Below are 24,593 nucleotides of genomic sequence, written 5' to 3' on the forward strand. Positions count from 1 at the left end.
CTGGGCTATATTCTCAGCAGCATATTAAACATATCAGGTCCCCATAAGGAGAATCATGTGCTAACGGCTGTCTAAATGACTCGGGTAAAGTTTGTAGCATGCGTGCTTGTTGTTTTTGTCTGCTTCCACTTGTCTTTGCACGAGGATGATGTCAGAGTAAATGTGCAGTCATATTCGTTGTGTTCCCACTAGTGCTGTCAGCGTTAATCTGAAATGACGTTAACGCCACAACACGGCAAATCTCCGTTAACGAGTTACCGCGGATCGCCCCGTGCGTTAACAAGCTAACTGCGCTAACGCACTAGTTCCCACCCATGTAATTGAGCATTGCGTGTCACATCCGACACACTGTTTTACTTTAGTCCATGACGCGCTTACCTTCAGGGTCATACGTCACATGAAAACCAAAATAGTTCCAAACGCCAGATCTGAATGAGGGTGGGGGAGGTTCAATTTGCCATGTTGCAACGAGCTTAGCTTCTGTCTCGCTAGCTTGCTCTGCGCTCAGTGGATCTGCGCTCGACAGTGCAGCCTAGGCGGAGTAGTCGAGCACAGATCCACTGAGCGCTCAACACAGACAGCATCGTCAGAAGAAAAGTTGATAAAATAAATGAAAAATGTTGTATTGTTCATACATATGCGTACTGAACCGAAAGCACTGTATCGAACGGTTCAATATCGATACGAGTATCGTTGCACCCCTAATAAATATATATACATATACATATATATACCTTATATATCTTATATAGTGCTTTTCTACTCTACCTGAGCACTCAAAGTGTTTTATACAACATGCCTCATGATGATGAATGCATCAGAACTTGGGGATAGTATTTTGCAAAAAGATATTTGGGCGTGCAAACTGGAGCAGCCAGACTGAAAAAACAGCCTGCTGATTAGTACATGAGCTGCTGTACCTCTTGAGCTACAGCCACTCAATCAGGAAGTCAACCGGAATTCACTTTGGAAGATTTATTGGCTCTTTAGTAATCTAAAACTGTACGGGCACAGCCTGGTTCTTCTTTATTTATTTGTTCTTGTCTCCTACATTTAGGCAAAAGTAAAACAGACGCCTGTAGCACTTTGACCATGTTGGGATCTCAGTGTTAGCATGGTTCACACCAGCAGGTTGGGAAATGAAGGGTCTTCTTACTGAGTCGGCATCAAGAAACCGTGTGTGATGACTCAACTCCACCTCCTCTCTTTTTACTCATTTCTCTCTCTCTGTTACTTCTAGGCAGAGAGCCAAGGAACACAAGCAAACACACACATGCTCACATAGCCTCGAGCTCTTTCTATTTCCTGAGTTAGCAGCTTGGTGAGCAGAGGCAGCACACTCCACATTCCCACCAGTATTCATCACACTTCAGCGTCTCTTTCAGAAATTAGCTTTTGGTTCATAATAACCTGGATGAGCACAAATACATCAAATTTACATCATTCAGATGCAACATTTTATTTTTATACGATTGTTTCTGAACCTCTGTGCTCTCTCTACACTATAGACTGAGAGGGTACCAACCAAGAAAGAAGGCCCTGCTCCAAGATTGACACCTTCAAGTTTGACTGACATTTTCAGCTGCCCACATGAGCAAACCAAAAGCCTTCTTCTCCAAAAGAGAACCCCAGAGAACACAGCTGATCAGAGAACCCCAGAGAACACAGGTGATCTAGTCGTGCTGTGGTTGGATCTGACGCTAACGCCTACGGATCGATACCACACAAACTGATTGAACTTGCCTACGGATCGATACCACACAAACTGATTGAACTTGCCTACGGATCGATACCACACAAACTGATTGAACTTGCCTACGGATCGATACCACACAAACTGATTGAACTTGCACTTCACCACAACCCTGTTCCCAAGAAGATTAAAGACCTAATCCTGGACAATTTCAGGATGCAGGTCAGAAAAATCAGAATGGCATTGCCTAGAGAAGGAAAAATAACAGGTTGTACCATCTCTATAGCGGAGTCAGCTGAGGTTGTGTGCAGAAGACTCAAGTATGGCAGCCCCACCTAAGAGCCTACATGGATGTGAAAGAGTGAGCAGCAAGGAGCATGGACAAGGTGGGAGGGAACACTCCAGTTTAGGATTACCAAACTGAATGCAGGCAGACACACGGTTGGGCATTAAAGCAATCGGAGAAGCCCATTCAAGCCACACAGACAAGGTGGCTTTAGATTAAGGGGGCTGGTCAGTGGACTGCTCCTGGGACATAAGTCGAGGCCTAATCAACCCCAACTGGGTCACTTGGGTGAGTCAGCTAAGACGCAGAACGCCCCATGACCCCAGGAAACGTGGACTGGTCATAAATGGTAAATGTACTAGTGCTCATATAGCGCTTTTTAAGTGCTTTACACAACAACACAATATCAATCAGCTCTATCTGTCCATGAAGCCAGATAACACACACCAATTAGTTAAACTGCAGGAATGTCTTAAAGACATAAAGACTTGGATGGCCACTAACTTTCTGCTTCTTAACTCAGATAAAACTGAGGTCATTGTTCTCGGCGCTGAAAAGCTTAGAAATATGGTATCTAACCAGATTCTTACTCTGGATGGCATTACCTTGGCCTCCAGTAACACTGTGAGGAACCTTGGAGTCATTTTTGACCAGGATATGTCCTTCAACGCACATATTAAACAAATATGTAAGACTGCGTTCTTCCATTTGCGCAACATCTCTAAAATTAGAAATATCCTGTCTCAGAGTGATGCTGAAAAACTAGTTCATGCATTTATTACTTCCAGGCTGGACTACTGCAATTCATTATTATCAGGATGTCCAAAAAACTCACTGAAAAGCCTTCAGTTAATCCAAAATGCTGCAGCAAGAGTACTGACAGGGACTAGAAAGAGAGAGCATATTTCTCCTGTTTTGGCTTCCCTTCATTGGCTTCCTGTTAAATCCAGAATTGAATTCAAAATCCTGCTCCTCACATACAAGGTCTTAAATAATCAGGCCCCATCTTATCTTAATGACCTTGTAGTACCATATCACCCTATTAGAGCACTTCGCTCTCGCTCTGCAGGTCTACTTGTTGTTCCTAGAGTATTTAAAAGTAGAATGGGAGGGAGAGCCTTCAGTTTTCAGGCCCCTCTTCTGTGGAACCAGCTTCCAGTTTGGATTCAGGAGACAGACACTATCTCTACTTTCAAGATTAGGCTTCAAACTTTCCTTTTTGCTAAAGCATATAGTTAGGGCTGGACCAGGTGACCCTGAATCCTCCCTTAGTTATGCTGCAATAGATGTAGGCTGCCGGGGATTCCCATGATGCATTGAGTTTTTCCTTTCCAGTCACCTTTCTCACTCACTATGTGTTAACAGACCTCTCTGCATTGAATCATATCTGTTATTAACCTCTGTCTCTCTTCCACAGCATGTCTTTATCCTGTCTTCCTTCTCTCACCCCAACCAATCACAGCAAATGGCCCCGCCCCTCCCTGAGCCTGGTTCTGCCGTTGAATTGAAATTGAATCAATGATGATGCACACCAGCGCATCCTAGGAGATGTTTCTTGCATATGTACATATCCTTGTTTCTTTATGATCCACCTAGATGAGATTCCCAGTTCCAGACTCACTGAAGCTTCCCCGCAGCATATTACTCCAAACACCATGTTTCACTCACAGTGTGCACTGCGTCTCCTCTGCAAAAGTGGAGGCAGTCCATTCTCGTCCAGGGTTTTGGTGCTTTTCTTCTTTGAGACCACGATGGCCGACTTACAAACTCATCCATTAGAGTCTTTGTACAGTTACTCTGTAGAGATTTGGAGCTAACCCTCAGTTTGAACTTGATTTTACAAGCTTTGTGCCTTGGCTCAATATAATATGTTTAAAAATGCACTTTTTATTTTATATTTATAGGAGGGAAAATAATTTTACCCTCATCTGCACGCGGCCATTTGGTTATAACATCAGTGATACTACAGCCTGGGGAGCTGCTATTCCAAAATAGCATTTTATATGATATGATACACGATATTGCAACTTAATGAATTACAATTTCTACACTAATACAACACAGACCAGGAATTCTGGTCTCTTGGGTTTTGTTTATTCACAAAATAATTTTGGTAAGCTGTTGGATCTTCAAGCTGCATGTCTCAGGTTTTTTTTTTTAACTAATAATGTCTTTAAAAAAAAAAGTCATTACATAAACTGAGTTTTTTTTACTTGTTTAGAGCAGTCGGCCTCCCTGGATGCTTTAAGCTTTCGCTATTGGCTGTCAGAACTGGACTCCTCCTCCTTCTCTGCCAGTTGCTCCAGATTATCAGTCGGTAATTTACTGACATTGAAATAGAGCGTCTTACATCACTGGTGCTGCTTTTACTCCAAACATAAGCAGCAAGCAATATAAGCAAATCGAGAAGCTCGCTATAGTCCAAGATCTAGAAATAAAGACATTTAAGCACATGTTGCAAAACAATCCAGAGAGATAAATATCAGAGAAAAGGATTTCTTGATGCATGTTAGTATCACAGAAAGTCATTATTATTATTATCACTATTATAGCGGTGTCATTATTATAAAACATAAAAACAGACAGTAAGAGTGGGAGGCCGGTGCTTAATGGAACCTGTTGTTAGTCCCAGGATTTGAAGCCAGGTCAGCCAAATGTCCCAGAAACAGAAAACTGTGATGTAAAAGGAGTTTGACCACAACAGCTGGAACAAGCTGCCAAGCTGGCTGACCTCCATCTGAACCAGATGCAGGTACGGCCTTTTCTCCTCGACCTTTCAGTGCTACTGATGCTTCAGCTGATTGATGTGATGATAACTGAACGTCTTGATGCATTCTCAATCATCCAGGAAAATAAATCTCCAAAAGTTGATTCTGTTCATCCTGACGTAGCGTTTTCTGGGAGAAACGTTTCGTCATCATCAGGTGACTTCTTCAGTCTCAGCTGACTGCAGGTTTCAATCTTATAAACAGGACATCTGCATAATGACTGAAACCAGCCCACTGAAGGAACAATGGGCTGGGGGTCAGTTCCTTAATCATAACACCGCGTCTCTGTGGCTTTTAAACCCCAAAACACCAAAAACTGGTCCACCCCAAGGATCGGGTCCCCCGGCACAAACAGAGTAACATAGTGTACGCTGTTACGTGCAGGAGGATTGTCAGGATTTATACATCGAGGAAACCAAACAACCTCTGGTGAAGTGGATGGCACAACACAGAAGAGCCACCTCGTCAGGTCAGGACTCTGCAGTCTGTTTACACCTACAGGCCAGTGGACACTCTTTCAATGATGAGGATGTAACATCCTGGACAGGGAGGAACGCTGGTTTGAGGGCGGAGTCAAGGAGGCCATTTACGTAAAAAGGGAAAGACCATCTCTGAATCGAGGAGGGGGCCTAAGGGTCCATCTGTCACCATCTTACAATGCTGTGATTGCAGCGATTCCCCAACTCTCTGTGAATGGGACTCATGGCCATTGATCAGTGGTTGTTGATCAATGGTCATGAGAATTTGCATAATTATGATGAAGGAACTGACCTCTCAGCCCATTGTTCCTTCAGTGGGCTGGTTTCAGTCATTATGCAAATGTGCTGTTTATAAGATTGAAACCTGCAGTCAGCTGAGACTGAAGAAGTCACTTGGATGAGTGACGAAACGTTTCTCCCAGAAAACGCTACGTCAGGATGAACAGAATCAACTTTTGGAGATGATAACTGAACTGTACGCATAATGCATGCTGCTGGAATGACTTTCAGTAGTTGAATAAATTAACAAAAGCTTATTTATCTTTGCTTCTAATCAGGATGAAATATGAGAATTTAAGGCCCTTTTGAAGTGGTTTTCTTTCTTCAAACATTTCATACATTTGCTATCAGCCTCTCTCCTCAGCTCTCACACTGTAGTTCAGCGGTCCCTAACCATTTTTTGGGCAATGGACCGGTTTAGTGTCAGACAATATTTTCACGGACCGGCCTTTAAGGTGTTGCAGATAAATACAACAAAGTAAAATGATATGACCAAGACAAAAACTGTGGTATTAACGCGAATTCACTGTGCAACTTTATTAGCAGCGTACTCCTGAAATGCGGCAACAACACTGAGAGTAACATCCTCCTCTCTATAGTCTACGGCTGTATCCCAATTCAGGGTCTGCAGCCTTAAAGGCCGCATTTTAAGGCAGATTACGTCACAGCGACGTGACGAAGGCTGTCCCAATTCAAAGGCTGCTCGAAATGCGGCCTCAAATGCGTCCTTCATTTCCCTGAATTTTAAGGATGGGTCGGCCTATCCTTCGTGGCCCAACATACCCCAGACTTCATAGCGCAGCGATGGGTGTGGATAAAAACGGCGGAAACGGGGCGGCCAAAGAGTGAACTTTTAAAAGTAAGTACTGAATATTATGTCACTTATTTATGTGCAAATGTTTAATAATATTAAGAACATTAAAACATTCCTGTTGGCCACATGTTGGCAAAGTTATGTGACATTAGTGACGTTTGTACTAACTTGGTTTTAAAGCCTTTACTTTAAAATATACGCCGTTCAATAGCTGAGCTTAATCTTACAGAGAATGTGATGATTTTGTGGATAATTAAAGTCAGTCATATATCCACAAACACAACAGGCTGAAAGTCAGTGATGCTGCTCGGTTTGCAGTCCTGAATATCACGGCACAAGCAGGATTCACTACACTGTTAATGTTAGCTATGTTATATTGCTGCCTCTGCTCGGTGGTGTCGAGCCAAACGGACTTTAACGTGTGTTTGAAAGAGCTGACGGTTTTTATAGGCCGATGATTTTTTGTAACGGTATAAACAATGAGAGGTGGTGGATTGGCCAGATGCTGGCAGATGTGTAAAAATAACTCAGTTATTTGGAGCTTCCACAGAGGCCAGCAGGTGAATGAGAGAAAGGGATGGAGAATGGAGCTAAAAATAAATGTTTGTTTCAGTTCTGTGAAGCTTTGAGTATTTTGGATTAGTAGCACTGCTGTGTTTGTTGCATCATATTGCTGTAATTGTTTATATGCTTTATATATTCTGAGGTAAGTTGATCTATAGTGTTACATCATATTCTATAAGGATGTTATGTGTTTGTAGACTTTCTGCCCAGTTTGACCCATTTAGCAGAAGTCAGCCTGTTTAAGGCTCTGATATCTATTCTGTGTGACTTAAAGCAGTTATGACATGGTCTGATTTTCTCACCCAATAAAGGAATATTTAATATATCAGTCTACTCTTCATGTTATCAGACACAGTTATCACAGCTCGTACATTTTGTTTTTACACATATATGTAAGCATTGAGCCAAATGTAATAATGCCAACATAATAAAAGAAGAATATTATATATAACACATCTATATATACACTGTCAAAGATACTTGTCTTTGTCATAAGAAAATGAACAAAAAAACAAACATTTTTTTCTCCTTCATTTCCATCAAACAAAGCTGTTTGAAACGTTTCTCGCGGTTAGATCCATGGTTGCTAGGCAACCTGAGCAGCGCGACGAAGGCTAGACCGTCCCATTTCACAAGCCTCTCACTTCTGCACTTCTCGTACTTCCTAGTACCTAGTACACAAACTGCACATACTCCGAAGCGTGCGGTTGCTGGATTGGGACACAGCCTACGAATTTGGACAGCCTCTGTCGCAGCACTGTGACGTAATTGGCCAACAAATACAGCCTCGGGAGGATGCAGCCCATGAACTTGGACACCCCCCCTGAATTGGGATACAGCCTATGTGCATATTTCGGGTGGGGAAACTCCTGTAGGGCGCTTCGTTTAATGATATTTGCGTCTTGTTTAAGGTCAGGTCTTCCAAAAAAAGTCAACCAAATGGACAAATCAAGTGGCAATTTACATTTCTCAAGATGTCTTGGGCATTTACCGAATATATCTGTAGATGATGTTCATCGACTTGTCGATATTTTTCTCTCGCTCTTTTCTCAGACAGGCATGAACAGTTTCACTCTTCTCTCTTGTTTAAACTCTCAAAGTTCAAACCTTCAAAAAAAAAAAAAAATACGGTAACTTCTACCTTCCTTTATGTTGTTGCCAAATGTTACCTATAGAAATCTTTTTTTGCTCCTGATCCATTGTTTAAATGTCCCGGTAGTCGAAAAGGAGGCAGAGCTGTTGAGAAATGCTAGGAGCTAACTGGGCGCTAACCGTGTCATTCAAATATATTGAATGTCGCAATGTTGGCAAAGAGAGGAAGTGACGTAAGATTTGCGCATGCGGGGTACCGATCGGGTTTCCGGTATCGGGTAGCGATACCTCCTGGCTCGCAGCTTCTTCTTCTTCTTGGTTGGCAACCAATGTTAAGGCGCATTACCGCCCCCTGGCTCACAGCTCAGTGGACATTTAGATGAGAAAATATATATTTGACACATTTAAGGAAAATACTAATAAAATAAAAATAAATAAAATAAATGTTACCTTTAGAAATATTATTATTATTTTAATAATAATTTAATAATAATTATAATATTATTTAGAAATATTTTTTTGCTCTATAAAAATAGTTTTTTCTTTTTCAATCACTCATCTTAGCAGTAGGATTTACATGAAAAGAGAAACAAATTAAGTTTGAGTGAAAATGTAAACTGACTGACTCAGTGACTCAAATGACTCCAAAAACTCGATTCACTTTGGTGAGTGGCTCTTTCAAACTCGATTCAGTAAAAATAATCGAATTTACCATCACTGATGTAAACAAACAATCGATCGACGCTCTTCAAACATCAAAATTAATCATTTGATTTTTTTTTATGACGGCAATGGTGAGTGTTCCCACCCTCTGCTCTTTTTAACTTAACGTAATCTTTCCGTTTTCGTATTTTAGACATGATTTTTGAGTCCACCTTCGCAGTACCAATTGACTGCAAAATAAAGATACCGGAAATGTACAACCCTACATCCGGTCTTAAAACAGGAAGTTAGCATTTTCTCGTGCACAGGGTCTATTAATGCTCTCTGGTTGCTATGGTAGTGCGTAAATATTTCTTTCAGAATAAGAAACACAACTACAACACGGGAAAAAACCCAGGGAAACCGTTTTACTCACCGTCTATACCTAAAAACACAAGCCGACATGTATTTTTACATTTCTGTTTTCTTGCATTTTACTGTGACTGTATGTTGAACTCTGAGGCCAAACTATGGGTGACCTGAAGCTGTAGTTCAAGGCTTGATCCTTCTGCTCTGCAGATGGCGTTAAAGCTCCACACTGCAACAAATACCCACAAAATATGCACAGTAGGTGCCCACCATCCACAGTCCATATGGACACTCTCAGGCTCCTCTCAGTGGAAAAGCACAACCTGGTAGACACATGCAGAGTTCTGCAGTGACAAAGTTGACAGGAATATTAAAATTAATTCAAAGTGGAGACATAGCTGTGAAGCAGAGACTTGTAGAGAAGCCACTGGCTGAATGTTGGATATCAGTTCAGGTCAACACTGATGCCTGACGGACAACACACTGAATAAATGTCGCTTCTTCACATCATCACATCTCTGTGAGGCTCTTCAGTGTGAAGAAAAACTGCAAGGCTGCAAAGGAGTACCGCAGCTTTTCCTCAGCCCGACTCAGCGTCGACTGGAACGCATCACTGCCTCCATGCAAGTGAAAGGAGTTCGTGCAGTGCGTCACACTAATGCTGTGATAATCTACCCACAGCTCACAATGAGGCCACACTAGGCCAAACAGTCCTTACAGTATGACTTCATATTTGTATTGTTAATTACAACTAGGGCTGCCACGATTACGTCGACTATCAGAATCGTCGACGACTGATTTAATAGTCGACGCCTCGTTTGAAGCTTTGTAAGATCCCAAAAGACGCAGGAATAAGTAGTAGGATTTAAGAGTGTAATAACGGACTGAAACAGAAGATGGCAGCACAGTTTGTCCATGATTTCGAAAGGCCAGTGCATGACCCCGATGCAGGGGAAACAAATTCTGTCAGGGACTCCGGCAGCTAGTTAGTTTTAATATGACTCTTATTATTCTTTCTGGGTCACAAAATAAACGTTTAACATATTTTCAGGCGAGAATGTAGCTGTGTAAACCTCAAATATCTGCTCAGTTTATCAAGACACCACATATTTTCAAAAGCGCTCCGACGTTTTCGGAGACGTCTGTTAGCCACTAGCTCGATAGCTAGCCGGGGGCTAGGCTCACTAGAGCCGTGAGAACACCGGACTCCCGGCAAATCGTTTTCAAACCGACCGCCGTCTTTCGCTACTCAGGTTAAACATATATAAGTCACTTAGATAACTTAAAAATGTTATTGTTTGGCTTTTTTTAGTATTTTATTTGTTCCTGAGTAAATCGGTTTGGCTGAGATTAAAGTTATAGTTTTTACACAGCTGAATAAACGTCAAGCAGACAGCTGATTATCAGAAGTGTGAGATGCTCGAGAATTTACTCCGGTGTCCTGTTATATTTTAGATAGCAAGGAGTTTATTAAACTTCACCGAAACAATCTGCAGATTTCATTAAAATTTAATAAACTATCATCTTGTCTTTATTTTTAGTTAGCACAGACCTTAAACACTTAAAGCTGTAAGCTAATGATAGTTATATAAGAGCAGATGCTGCTGGTGCAATAAGCTGTACGTTTTACGTCCAATGGATGATGATCTGATTAGTCGACTAATCGCAAAAATAATCGGTGACTAGTCGACTATCAAAATAATCGTTTGTGGCAGCCCTAGTTGCAACAAATGAAACATGGCTAAAGGAGGTGACACACAGGTATTGTGTTAGTGTAAAAACGTTACAGTTTACACTTACTGTAAGTATTAACTTCCAGCTGTCATCTTAGTTTAGTTCCTCCTGGTCCCAGCCTGCCTCATTTACTAGCTGACATCATCTGGGCCTGTGCTGATTGGTTCTACATCAGTGACTCACAGTGGTGAGTGTGTGAGTGGTATGTGGCGTACATGCACCAGCTCAGAGGTCCAGATGGTCACGCAGTGGGAGCTGGAGTCCCACCAAATAACCTGCTAGCTATACTAAAACTACACAGCAGTAGTAGAAGGAGAAAAAACAACAGAACACCTACACCGTTAAAGTCAGCAACACTCAAAAACAGTGTTAGTTCTGCAGTGGACTGCAGTAGCAGGGTTTTCTGGCAGGTTGTTGGGCAGCATATTAATATATAACCATGCTGCACTGCAATGCATGAGGGGCAGTTTGGGGTTTAGGTTCACGTTGATACACAGGCTGGAGGAACAGGGGATTAAACCGCTGAACTTTTGACACGCATACCATCCACCCAAAGATACTAAGGCTGCTTGAAAGCGATAGATATACACACAGAGAAGTAAGCTTATAGTTAGGGCTGCATTAGCTGACCATGAACTTCAACAGTTCTAAGCCTGCTGGGGGCTTCCCATGATGCTGTTTCTTTGTGTTTATACACCGCTCTGCATTTAATCATTGGTTATTATTAATGTCCCGTCTCCGTCCCCTTACCCCTAACTGCTCACGGCAGATAATTGTCCGTCCCTTGGTTTTGCTGGAGGTCTCTTCCTGTTAAAAGGGAGTTTTTCCTTCCCACAGTCATCAAGTGCTTGCTCATACTGGGTCATCTGATGGTTGGGGTTTTCTCTTTATTAAGGAGTTTTTGCCTTACAATATGAAGTGAATAAAACTTATAACAATATTAAGCCCACATTGACCCCATTTTTATTGTTTTTTTTAAAGACTTATAGCACAACAGCAGCAGTAATGATGCTGTGAATGATGTGAACATCTTAACAATTTATATCATGATTAATTCATCAGCTCTTGGACTTTAAATTCTCCACAACACGCCACAGAGTAGGGGTGGGCGATATAAACAATATACAATAGAAACGATATAAATTTGGCCAACGATAGAGATTTTGACTTTACCGCTCTATCGCGATAGCGCATGTTGATGATGTCATCAAGCTGCGCCTGTTTTGGTCGAAAGCATCGCAGCGGCTACAACCATTAGCATCTGCAAATTATGCAGGGCAACAGTCATAGCAAAGAGATGAAGCACTTTTGAAATATGGGAAAAGCCAAAAACTGCGCTTCCTCCACTTCCGTAACATTGATTCATTAATGTTGAATTCTCTCACAGCTGCTCTGTTCCCATGTTGTTGCAGTATATTAATAACTAACCTCGTATTGTGGATGAATAATCTCAGTTGTTCTCCTGACTGAAGTTTGGCCCGTGTATAGCATCCTGCTATCCGATTGCATTTGTCCCTGACCACCAGAATCCCTCACGTTAACTTTTATCGAGTGGAAAAAAGTTGGCGTTCATCCTCCAGCTTCACTGTGCTAATGTTATGCTAACATAGCGGTGTCGCTAGCAGTCACGTAGCACAACATGTTTAGGTGGAAGCTAGCGAGCTAACTTCCTGTTAACTTCTAACTCCGTTAAATTTAATAACTTCTGTTTTCATGGATGTTAAACTTAATTGTTACACCCGATAAAGCAGCAACGCTGATGATTTAATTAAAGATGAAAGAATTTAGACAGTTTTTAACTCTTAGTGTTCGTTTGACTTTGGGACCTGAAGCAGACGGAGTTTAGGACCCAGATTACTCCGTGAAGCTCCTCACTACGGCAGCCGTAATGCTCTGACAATCCATCAAGCAGTGCGGCTTACCAAAGTTGTACTAAAACATTTTTTAACAGATTTCTGCCAAAATCGGTTCGAGGTCAGTAAGCACAACCAGAATTCATACATAAGGCACACTCTCGATTTTTGAGGAAATTAAATGATTTTAAGTCCTTACAGTGTGGAAAATACGTTATACAGAAGAAAAGAATATATCGTGATATATATCGTTACCGCATGCGCTTCAAATTATATCGCGATATGGATTTTAGCCCGTATCGCCCAGCCCTACCACAGAGTCCGTTTTCTCCAAAGATTGTTTTCCTCATCTATGTTACTGAAGCTGACCAAAAGGAAAACAGAGTACTGTAAAATTAGTTAGCAAACTAGCAACAAATCTGTTAAAATTCTCAAATCCAAGTTGTGTTTTGAGTCAGCTGCTTGCCCACCCCCCACCCCATATTTAGCAGCTCCCTCTTTTACAGTAGGGGGGCCTTAGAGCCCACCCCCACACAGAGGTCATCTGGTGGAAACGCTCCTGAAGATTTAACTGTATGTTGAGAACATTGGTAGAATTAGAAAGAGGATCGGGGTCTGTCACATGTGAAGAAGAATGCTGTGGCTCCTGCTCTGTGGCAGCCTGTCCACCTCAGCACCTGCTGAGTGTGTGGGAGGAAAAGGAAGAGGCTCAAATTAGCAAAGCACACAGTGATGTGAGCTGATGGGGAAAGGTGGACCAGGACACACAACAGAAAGGAGAGAAAACAGAGGTAAGCCAACTCCAATTCCAAAAAGGTTTGAATGCTGTTTGCTGTAAATCTGAATAAAACTGAATGCAATGATTTACAAATCTTTCAATCGATTCAACATAGGAAACATATCAAACGTTTAAACTGAGAAAACAAATAATTTCAAGAAAAATTTGTGATATTTGAATTTGATGGCAGCAGCACATCTCAGAAAGTTGAGGCAGGGTCACGCTTCCCACTCCTCTTCTTTAACATCACTCCACAAACCTGTGGGAACCGAGCAGCTGCTGGACTTTTGGGACAGAGCAATGTTGTCCCATTCGTGTCTGATAGAGGATTCTAGCTGCTCAGCAGTCCTGTGTCTTTGTCATATTTTTCACTTTATGATGCTCCAAATGTTCTCAGGTGGTTAAAGGTCTGCACTGCAGACAGGCCAGCTCAGCAAGGTGCTTTCTGAAACACATCTATCTGGGTGGGAGTATGTGCTGCTCTAAAACTGCCAACTCCAGAGGCACTAACGCACCCACACCACCAAAGATACAGGAGTTCTTGAAGTGAGTGCTGATGGCAAGCTGGATGCTCCTTCTCCTCTTTAGTCTAGAGTAGGGCTGCTCAATTAATCGAATTTTAATCTCGATTACGATCTGGGCTTTCAACGATCATTAAAAATGACTGAGACGATTATTAGCCCCTCCCTCGTGCTTTACTCTCGCGCTGCTCCGTGTGGCGAATCGAGCGCACCTCTCTGCATTTCGAACACGCGTCACAACAATTAAGAGCAGCGGTCTCCAACCTTTTTTGCTCCACGGACCGGTTTATGGCCGACAATATTTTCATGGACCGGCCTTTAAGGTGTCGCGGATAAATACAACAAAATAAAACTAGTACTGGTACCAAAAAAAGAAGATTTATTCATAACACACGTGAAAAGACCCAGGAAAACCGAGTAAACGATAAAAACGATAACAAAATAACGCTGAAAACCGATAAAAACCATGAAAACTATACATTTCACACCTGAGCCTCGACTCTCGTGGCCCGGTACCAAACGACTCACGGACCGGTATCGGTCCGAGGCCCGGGGGTTGGGGACCACTGATTAAAAGGACCCGAGGGAAGCTCGGAAAGCTGAGCAGAAGTTATTTGGAGAGGAGAGTGACTGCTGTTGGTCGAAAAGAGGTAAAAAAAACTTGAGTGTGGAAACATTATGGGTTCATGAGTCAGACGTGGATCAAGTAGACACAGTGTGTAAACTTTGCTACAGTGTCGTAGCTGCACCACAGAGCAACACTGCAAAGTTCACTAAACATAGATGTTTACATTTTTCATTTATTTTTTATATTGCAAACATTTGCACTGTTATCAGTATTTGCACTATTTTATATTATTTTTGACAATCTTTAAAGTCATTATTCAACACATTGTTATTGTTAAATAAATATCGTCAAATAATCGAGATCTCAATTTCAGTGAAAATAATCGTGATTATCATTTTTGACATAATCGAGCAGCCCTAGTCTGGAGGACGTAGTGTCCATGTTTTGATCCATTGTGGTCCAGAGATGATGGCACTGTGATTTCTGTCTGTTCCTGAGCCCATGTACTGATTTAATCCCAGTTTTGGAGAAGCTCTACTAATACAAAATAACATTTTGCTGCCCCATCCAACTTTTTTGGCACGTGTTGCTGCCAAATCCCAAACATCCTGTTTGCAATTATATATTTTCTCAGCGAAGATTTGATAAAATAAAATAAAGATTTATGAGATTTGCAAATCATTGGATTCTGTTTTTGTTTACATTAACCAGAAACCCAACTTTGCTGGAACTGAGGTTGTATTGTGTGTGTGTACCCAGACTGGAGCCTAAACATAACATGTCTCACTATATGCTCCACTGTGGATGACCCACTCTGTCACCTCCCCGTTTCTCTGTTCCAGTTGCACTTCCAGTTCTCTCTAATCCTATTACAGCTCTTCCAAGCAGAGCGTGAGTATGTGTGCGTTAGCATTCTTACATTTTCATATAACTAAGATCTCTGTCGAGGCAACGTGCAGCAACATCGTCTTTTAATAACAGAGAGAGAGGCTGGAAGGAGAATATATAGGCTACACTACACGAAAAACAAATCAGAATAATTTATTTCTTCTGGAAATGTTTAAATGTCATACTGAAACTTCAGACTATTTAGATACTCATTCCCACAACAAGGGCCCAAACTAGGGGCACTGGAAGGGTTAAGGTCAGGCGGCACAAATCCAGCTTTTGTAGTTTCGCCTCTGAACGTCACCACAGTGGATTGGAAATCAAATAAACAACATGAGCAGCCTAATTCAAGGGGTTTTACAAAAATGTTAGGTTCTTTTAGGTCTTTCAGTGATTTTCTCCACTTGTTAGAGGCTGACAACGATGTGGACAAACTAGGACCATTTCAAATATAAGGATTGTTTTCCATACTTAGGTGAAAATTGACTGCCTGAAGTCTTGAACCCATGGACATCAAATGCTGCTTTCCTTGTGATGTTCTGTCACACTTTTGCTGCAGCCATCTTCAGTTGCTGCCCATTTGTGGGTCCTCGTCTTCAGTTTTGTCCTCAGTAGCTGAAGCTGCTCTGTTGGGTTGCTTTTGTAGCATATTTTGGGTCAGTGTCATCTGTTCTGAGAAACCTGGAAAGCATCAGTCTGAACCTGAGCAAAGAGTAAAACCCTGCACAAATCACAATTCATGCGTCTGCTTCCATCAGCATTCACATCATAACTATGCTGAGTTCCACTGGCAGCCCCTGTCACAACATTACCTCCACTATGTTTGACAGATATTTGGATCATGGACCGTTCCTCTCCTTCTCCGTGCTTTCGTCTTTCCATCATTAGTACAAGTTCATCTTGGATTCATTTGTCCAAAGACTTTTTTTCACCTCTCAGAACTGTGAAGGTTTTACATGATTCCTATGAAGTCTACACAGCAGATGTTTACAGCTTGTTTCACCTCAACTTTGTATTTTACGGAGCCCCGCAGGGGACATGGGAGGAAAAAAAATTAAGATGGACTTTTGCGAGATCTCGCAAAACCAACTCGCAAAACAAACTCGGGATCTCGCAAAAGTTGAATTCCAACAATGGCGGCAGCTACTTAGTTGCAATATTACTGTTTCTGGGTCACAAAATACACTTTTAAGATATTTTGAGGCGTGAATGTAGTTGTGTAAACGTCAGATATCTGCTCGGTTTACAAGACATCACATATTTGCAAAAGTGCTCCGACGTTTTCGGAGATCTGACACCCACTAGCTCGAAGCTAACGGGAGGTTGAGACCTACTACAGCCGGGAGGAACGCCGCTTTCCCGGCACATCGTGCCTCAACCTCCCGGTCAGCTTTGAGCTGGCGGCCTCCGAAGAATGCGGCTAAAACTTTTGCAAGATCTCACAAAACCTTTGCGAGATCCCGAGTTTGTTTTGCGAGATCTCGCAAAAGTTTTGCGAGATCCCGAGTTTGTTTTGCGAGATCTCGCAAAAGTCCATCTTAATTTTTTTTTCTCCCATGTCCCCTGCGGGGCTCCGTAGTATTTCCATTCATTCCTGCCTTCTCGAGAGGCTTCTTATCATGGTTAGATATTGTGAAGTTGGTTGTCTTAACCAAGGAAATGAATCTGTGATTGTACACCTCAGTTTTCTGCAGTGCTCTTTCAGGCCTTGTGTTTAGCTGAACTGAACAGTTCATCCATTCTTTTGTAAAATCTAACAGATTTTTTGCTCGCTCTCTCTCACACCCAGTTTTTGTTTCAGCCCAATGAGTGCTTTGCTCATTGGCACCAATATCTCTTCAACTTCAGATAATAACAAAGGGGACAGGACATGCTTGCCACTCAACTGTCCAAGTCCCATTGAGGCTCCAAATATGGGGGACCGTGAAAAAAATGGCTGCAATTTATAAACAGTTAAGCCAAATCTTTTGTTGAACATCTCAAATTAAAGCTGTAAGTCTGCACTTTAAAATCCACTGTGGTGGTGGACAGAGGCAACGTGACAAACTGTGTTGCTGACCAACAAATTGTGGAACTAACTGTATAGTAAGACTAATATTCTGCAGAATATTTTGCAGACTACCATAAGTCTGCTAAATTCCACACAGATTTCACACATTTGATGACTTGGCCAATGATGAAGCACACAATTACTGTACACATTGTTGCCCGAGTTAGGCAAAAACTGGCATCATCTCTTTGAGCAAACTACAATTTTCAGGCAAATTTAACACGGTTCATGAAGAAACCTGCAGAAAGTAAGCAAAAAGAGTGGCGATAGAAGGCTGAAGAAGCCCTGGGTCAGATAAGGGAGACAAGATAAGCTGTGTGCTGCAGCTAATGGGTTTACCAAAGACACAGATCACATCTTACAGGCAGACTTACCCTACTGCGTTAACCACAGCACTTCTACAGAACAGCTTTTTCTTCACCACCTCAACTTATTGGACTCATGTCAACTGAAATCACTGTTCAGAGATTAAGAGGCTCAGTAAACAACTTGGAAACTGCTATAAAAAGATTCCTTCTTCTTTGTTCTTTCTTTCAGGATATTTCTAGGAGACAGATGACCTGCTATAGTCTGCTACTCTTCAATTATTCAGAAGGTTGCTGGTTCAATCTCTGGCTGTTCCAATCTGCATGCTAAAGTATTCTTGGGCAAGACACTGAACCCTGAGTTGGTCCTGATGCATTCATAAGAGTTCAGAGCTCAGCACGGTTCTTCGCTGGCAGACTATAGTGGCCATGGACAGCCCAAAGCATGTGGTTCAACCGATCTATGGGACACTCGTGCTTGTGCTGCTGCTGGTCCATCAGCAACTGTAGAGAACAGTGAGGTTTTAACAAACAAAGAGATAAAGTGAAACTGAGTGTTAAAAACACTTAAAGTACCCACAGCACCCACAGTGTGTACTTTTTATGCTGCCTTTTTTAAAACTTCCTCATTATGATGCTCAGTTTGAACTTCAGCATCATGACCATGTTTGACCATAGCTGCGTCCCAAAACGTCGGCTGCATCCTCCGGAGGCCGCACTTAAAGGCCGATTACGTCACAGCCAGGCGACGAAGGCTGTCCCAATTCGTCGACTCCTTCAAATGCGGCCGACAAATGCGTCCTTCATTTCCCCGAATTTGAAGGATGGGTCGGGTGTGTCCTTCGTGGCCCTCCATATCCCAGAATTCATAGCGTGGCCCAGCCAAATTTCAGCTGCCAACAATGGCGGCCGCTACTAAGTTTTAAAATTACTCTTATTATTCTTTCTGGGTCACAAAATAAACTTTTAACATATTTTAAGGCGAGAAAGTAGCTGTGTAAACATCAAATATCTGCTCGGTTTATCAAGACATCGCATATTTGCAAAAGTGTGCCGACGTTTTCGGAGACGTCTGTTACCCACCAGCTCGATACCAAGCCGGGGGGTTCAATGGTCATTCCAGCCGGCGAGAGCAGCGGACTCCTGGCTTCATCGTTTTCAGACCCCCGCTCTTTCGCTACTCAGGTTAAACATGATATATAAGTCACTCGGATAACTTAAAAATGTAATTGTTTGCCTTTTTTCTGTGTTTTATTTGTTCTGGAGTAAATCGGTTTGGCTGAGATCAAAGTTATTAGATTATTAGATTAAATAAAGCTTTATTAATCCATCCGGTGGGTTCCTCCGGGATTTTCACACAGCTGAATAAACGTTAAACAGAAAACTGATTAAACAGAAGTGTGAGACCGTCGAGAATTTACACCAGTGTCCTGTTATATTTTAGATAGCAAGGAGCAGACGGCCGAGTTTCTTAAACTCCACCGAGACAGCGGTGACGCAAATCTGAAGGCTAGACCGTCCAATTTCGCAGCCTCGCGCTTCCGGCCTTCTCGGTCTTTGAAGGACCCGGCCCACGTAGACCACGAAGGCCGGGTCCTCCGAAGGATGCAGCCGACGTTTTGGGACACAGCTCATGTCTACAAATTTACATTGCTGCCATGTGATTGGCTGATTAGATATTTGTGTTAACGAGCAGTTAAACAGGCTGGTGAGTGTATACTGGACGTGAAACAAAAGAATCAATTGAAAAGATGGCACTTTCAGTCGATATTAAACCGAATGTCTAAATATAACTTGAGTGGGAGCAGGTTATGTTCAACATAAGTTTCTAATCCCGTAATCTCATTTTGTAGCACTTCCTTCTTCTTTAAACTTGTTCTACACACCTGTAAAGTTTTATCACTGTATCTTGCAGGTTATGTCACTATTGTGTTGCACTATTCACCCACAGTCACCACAGCGTTCACAAGAACGTGTTTTGCCACACTTCCAAACCTATATGCACACTTTACAGAAAGGGTCAGAGCAGACTCTACCTACTGAGGAGACTGAGATCTTTTGGAGTGCAAGGGGCGCTGCTGAAGACCTTTTCTGACTCTGTGGTAGCGTCAGCCGTCTTCTGTGGTGTTGTGTGTTGGAACAGCAGCATATCTACAGCTGAGAGGAAGTGGCTGGATAAGCTAATCAAGAAGGCCAGCTCTGTCCTAGGATGCCCCCTCACCCGAGTGCAGGTGGCAAAAATAACATCACTCTTGGACAATGTCTCCACCCCATGCATGAAGCTGCTGCAGAACTGGAGAGCTACTTAGTAACAGACTGCTGCATCGTAGATGTGCACAGGAACGTTGCTGCAGGTCCTTTCTCCCAGCAGCTGTTAGACTTTATAGCCATCACTGCTCACACAATACGTTGTTTACATCCCTGCATTTCTTTGAATCCAAGTGTGCTATTTTTAATAACAGTAAAGTATTTTTTTTTCTTATGTTTTAAATTTCACTTAAGAGACCTTACAGTCTCTTATTCCTTATTTTTGCTCCATGCTGGTCACTCTTCTACTGGAACACTTGAATTTCCCCAGTGAGGGACAATAAAGGATATTTCTACTTCTATTCTATTCTGTACATACAGACTGACTGGGATCAGAGACATTAGAGTGCTAAGAGCTAAATCAAAGCAGCACATGTTAATCCAGGCAGGGTTTGTGCCACAAATAAACTGACAGCCTTGTGAAAAACTTGTGGTTTTCAATCCAGCTGCTACACATATACATTGAAACGGACACAGAGGGACTGTAATTTAGACACAAAAAAATCCCTTAATCTGCAATAAGTACCAGTCCACTTACCAATTAAGTTAGCCATTATCAGCATCACCATTTTCACGAGTAAAAATGCAGCCCTACTGCAAACTAAACACAAGACAAGCAAACAAGATTCCTCTAAAAAAGATAAATAGTAATAATCTTCCTCTGCAATTTAGACATCAGCTGGAACAAAACAATCCTCACAATATTCACCAGAGTGTTAGCACTAGTTTAAGTTTATTAGATAAAGGTATGAGGTAGATAAAGGGTAAACAGTACATTTCAAATCTCGTGCCAAGATGCTGTGGGTCCTATACAGATACTGTGACAGGCCTCTAACTGAAAACACAGATGAACTCTCCAGCCTCAGTTCCCTCACAGTACTGCAGACACTGCTGAAAAAAGCTGTTATGTAATGTTATTAACTCACCAAATGAATGGCACTAACACACTGTGATGAACACATGCATGTCAGATTTCAGGAGTCAGTGTGGGGATGCTCCACCTCCACTATGCCGAGGAATTCTCCCTGCAATGGTCACTATATAAGCATAGAGGCCAATGCAAGGTTCAATAACTTACTTAAATAACTACACTGACTGCTGAATGAAAATATTAAAAAAATAAAATAAAATTCCCCACTTGCCCATGCGGTCTATTCTTCAAGCTCGGGTCCTCTACCAGAGGCCTGGGAGCTTGAGGGTCCTGCGCAAAATCTTAGCTGTTCCTAGGACTGCGCTCTTCTGGACAGAGATCTCCGATGTTATTCCCGGGATCTGCTGGAGCCACTCGACTAGTTTGGGAATCACCGCACCTTGTGCTCCGATTACAACTAGGATCGCTGTTACATCGCTGTCCACATTTTTTCGAGTTCTTCTCTGAGCCCTTTATTTCTCGAACTTCTCGTGTTCCTTCTTCCTGATGTTGCTGTCATTGGGAACCGCTACATCAATCACTACGGCCGTCTTCTTCTGTTTGTCTACCACCACTATGTCCGGTTGGTTAGCCACCACCATTTTGTCCGTATGTATCTGGAAGTCCCACAGGATCTTAGCTCGGTCATTCTCCACCACCCTTGGGGGCGTCTCCCATTTTGACCTCGGGACTTCCAGGTTATACTCGGCACAGATCTTCCTGTATACTATGCCACTTGGTTATGGCGTTCCACGTATACCCTGCCTGCTAGCATCTTGCACCCTGCTGTTATGTGCTGGATTGTCTCAGGGGCATCTTTACACATCCTGCACCTGGGGTCTTGCCTGGTGTGATAGACCCCAGCCTCTATGGATCTTGTGCTCACAGCTTGTTCCTGTGCTGCCATGATTAGTGCCTCTGTGCTGTCTTTCAGTCCAGCTTTGTGCAGCCACTGGTAGGATTTCTGGATATCAGCCACCTCCGCTATCTGCTGGTGGTACCGTGCAGGGGCCTGTCCTTCCATGATGGTGCTTCCTCTTCCTCCTCATTCTAGGGTTTCTGCTGCCTGAGGTATTCACTGAGCACGCTGTCAGTTGGGGCCATCTTACTGATGTATTCGTAGATGTTTGTTTTCTCATCCTGGATTGTGGTGCTGGGCGTACGTGTTGATAGCCCGGATCTTGTTCTTACCGTTCAGCTGACTCCTCGGGACTTGCCTGACCCTCTGCAGGTACTTGGTGGTTGCAGCTTTTCTAGCGACCTCTTCATGGTTCCCATTTGCCTGCGGGATCCCCAGGTACTTGTAGCTGTCCTCTATGTCTGCAATGTTGCCTTCTGGTAGTTCGATCCCCTCAGTTCTGACTACCTTCCATCTCTTTGTTACCATCCGACTACACTTCTCCAGCCCGAGCGACATTCCAGTGTCATTGCTGTATAGCCTGGTAGTGTGGATCAGTGAATCAATGTCTCGTTCACTCTTGGCATACAACTTGATGTCATCCATGTACAGGAGGTGGCTGACAACTGCTCCGTTCCGTAGTCGGTATCCATAGCCAGTCTTGTTAATGATCTCACTGAGGCGATTCAGGCCTATGCAGAACAGCAGTGGGGACAGAGCATCTCCTTGGTAGATCCTGCACGTGATAATGACTGGTGCTATGGGCTTGAAGTTTGCCTCCAGTGTTGTCCGCCACATCCCCATTAAGTTCCTGATTAAGGCTCTCAGGGTCCTGTTGATCTTGTATAGTTCTAGGCATTCCAGGATCCAGGTGTGGGGCATTGAGTTATAGGCCTTCTTGCAATCAATCCAGGCAGTGCACAGGCTGGTCAGACTAGTCTTGCAGTCTCGGCTGACTGCTTGGTCTATCAGTAGCTGGTGTTTTGCGCCTCTGGTATTCTTGCCCATCCCTTTCTGTGCAGTACTCATGTATTGACCCATGTGCCTGTTCATCTTAGCAGCTATGATGCCTGACAGGAGCTTCCACGTGGTGCTGAGGCAGGTTATTGGTCGGTAGTTGGAGGGGACCGGTCCCTTCTGGGGGGTCCTTGAGGATCAGGACCATAAGGCCTTCGGTTAGCCATTCTGGGTGTCTCTCGTCAACCAGCATGGTTACTGGACCCTGTTCAGGGAGGTTGCTGTGGTCTACTCTTAGATCCACTAGCCACTGAGCATTGCCGTTATGAGTTGCGTCCTTCTCCCATATGCTCTTCCAATATTGCTCCGTCTCCTGCCTTGGTGGTGCCGATTTCATATTGTTCCTCTGCCACTGAGAGTACACCTTGGCTGGTATACGCACACACGCACATATATACATGTATATGTAGACCCAGTTTCGGGGTCTGGTTGCTGGGTTGGGGTTAACATTCATTCAGCTTTCACTTTGGGTTCTTGGGTGATATGTAAAAATTTTCCAACTGACAGTCCAATAACCGATGATAGGCGATATATTCATGCAGACTTTTTGATGGGCAGAGCAATGTAATCATATATGGACTGATTTGCGTTTCAAATTTGTACGTTATGTTTGGAGGGAATATTTTACCTTCTTATCTTGCTTGTTTCAGTATTAACATAGCTACTTCTTGGATTACTCATTTATTTATTTGAGATGCACCAAATCGCACAAAAGACTTAACTTTACGTCAGAGATTATTTTTATGTTCGCTGGCAGAGACATTTTTATTTTTAACTTACTTTGGTTTAATTTTGTATTTGTTGTTTGGTCGAGTGTGTAAAACACAAACACTGGAACGGCCTGTAAACACAGTTATAGTGGAAATAAGAAGCCATTTCTTCTTTGTTTCCCTCCCCACCATTGTGTTTTGGGTTTTTTTGTAATAATATGTTTTCTGAACTGCCTTTCTTTCTTTCTGTTATGAGTCTGAGTAAATGGTAAATGGCCTGTATTTGTATAGCACTTTACTAGGACTAAGGACCCCAAAGCGCTTTACACATCCAGTCATCCACCCATTCACACACTGGTGATGGCAGCTACATTGTAGCCACAGCCACCCTGGGGCGCACTGACGGAGGCGAGGCTGCCGGACACTGGCGCCACCGGGCCCTCTGACCACCACCAGTAGGCAACGGGTGAAGTGTCTCGCCCAAGGACACAACGACTGAGACTGTCCAAGCCGGGGCTCGAACCAGCAACCTTCCAATTACAAGGTGAACTCCCAACTCTTGAGCCACGATCGCCCCACCCCTGAGTAAATGAATTGCTGCATTTGTTCGCAGCTGGAAGAGGATGCTGTTAAAACAGCGCTATTATTTTTACGGTTGACTGCTTCTCTTAGCTTCAACCAACATTATTAGCAAACTTAATGGGCAAATAAATAAATCACTCTTGTAAAAACAATCTTCAATATATTCGTCCAGTCGCCCAACCTTAAATTGAACTGCTCGTTCTTGTAGAGAACCAGTTCTCCATTCCCATCCTCGGAGTGGTACTTGTTGTTGCCCTGAACCAAGGAATACTTGCAGCATCCATTCATGAATTGCAGTCTGAACTGAAGCACAGACTGATGACAGTGCTTGCCATGTTTTCCAAGGATGGCAAAGCAGAAAGATTTAACATCTCTAATCTGATTGGAGTAGACATGTAAAAGCCCCTCCCCCACTTCATCTGCCTGATGCCCACACATCCCTGCATTCATTTTCACCCAGACGCCCTGATGTGACCCATCAGACTC

At 42.9% G+C, this 24,593-nt stretch overlaps 1 protein-coding gene across 2 annotated transcripts in view; it reads right to left on the reverse strand.

Moving 5' to 3' along the window:
- Positions 1-24,593, reverse strand: part of fam110b (family with sequence similarity 110 member B) — a 54,990-nt gene that overhangs the window by 20,682 nt on the left and 9,715 nt on the right. Inside the window, exon 1 of one of the 2 annotated variants that reach the window (XM_087850640.1) lies at positions 10,787-10,971. The exons of the other annotated variant lie outside the window; for it this stretch is intronic. The gene's annotated coding sequence lies outside the window, so the exon portion shown is untranslated. Of the gene's footprint in view, positions 1-10,786; positions 10,972-24,593 lie in introns of those variants that run through there. 2 annotated transcript variants of the gene reach the window in all.

This window comes from Neolamprologus brichardi, chromosome 14 (genome assembly GCF_056152115.1).
Source record: "Neolamprologus brichardi isolate AB-2024 chromosome 14, ASM5615211v1, whole genome shotgun sequence".
NCBI classification, from domain to species: Eukaryota; Metazoa; Chordata; class Actinopteri; order Cichliformes; family Cichlidae; genus Neolamprologus; species Neolamprologus brichardi.